We start from the raw sequence: 704 nt of genomic DNA on the forward strand, positions 1-704 counted from the left end.
TGAGGCTGCTTCTCCCTCAGCCATTACCTTTCTTAGCATTCTCCCTGTCTTCCCTGTGGTTGTTAGCTGGGGTTCCTAGAGGAAAAACCTGCAAGAGGGTGAAAACCCTCCTTTAGAGCAGTGGTCCCCAGGGGCTTCACACTCTCAGTAAAGTCCATGCTTCAACAACTTGTTAAAAATTTTTCTTGTTTGATATTTCTATTTGTTTATATGACATTTGGCCACTTCTGTCCCAGGGAAGCAAATGCTCTGGGGCTGTTCTTCCTGCAGTCACCTGAGTCTGTAGCTGTGACTTCGGTACTTTCATGGTCTCATAGAAATTAGTCAACTTTCAGCTTTATAGCTTTTTTCTTATTTTAAGGATGGGAGTGATGCTCTTTCTACCTCTCTCTATATCTAATCTAAAATCAGAAGGAATTCCACTTGTCAAATGTTGAAGCTGTTGACTAAAGGCTGAGCTGAAAATCTTTAGAGGACAAAAGTGGGTGTCTAAACTCACCTTCTGTGTTTTAATTTTAGATATTATACTTTTTGATTCTAGAATATCCACTTCAAGGTTATGTTGTTGGAAGACCTATGAATCTTTTAGTTAGAAGCTATTGAGGGCCCCACCTGGAAAGGAGGGATGAAGGAGAGGGAAACTAAATCTTACCTAAACTGAAATTTAGTGATTAGATGGAAGTTACCAACCACTTACTGTTTTT

The 704-nt window shown here is 39.9% G+C and overlaps 1 pseudogene; it reads right to left on the bottom strand.

Annotated features, from left to right (window-relative positions):
* The window catches only part of LOC111140367, a 4,550-nt pseudogene extending 4,392 nt beyond the window's left edge, over positions 1 to 158 (bottom strand).
* Positions 159 to 704: the final 546 nt, after the last annotated feature.

The sequence above is a fragment of the Enhydra lutris genome, unplaced genomic scaffold (assembly GCF_002288905.1).
Source record: "Enhydra lutris kenyoni isolate GAN:26980312 unplaced genomic scaffold, ASM228890v2 scaffoldscaffold702, whole genome shotgun sequence".
Lineage (NCBI taxonomy): Eukaryota > Metazoa > Chordata > Mammalia > Carnivora > Mustelidae > Enhydra > Enhydra lutris.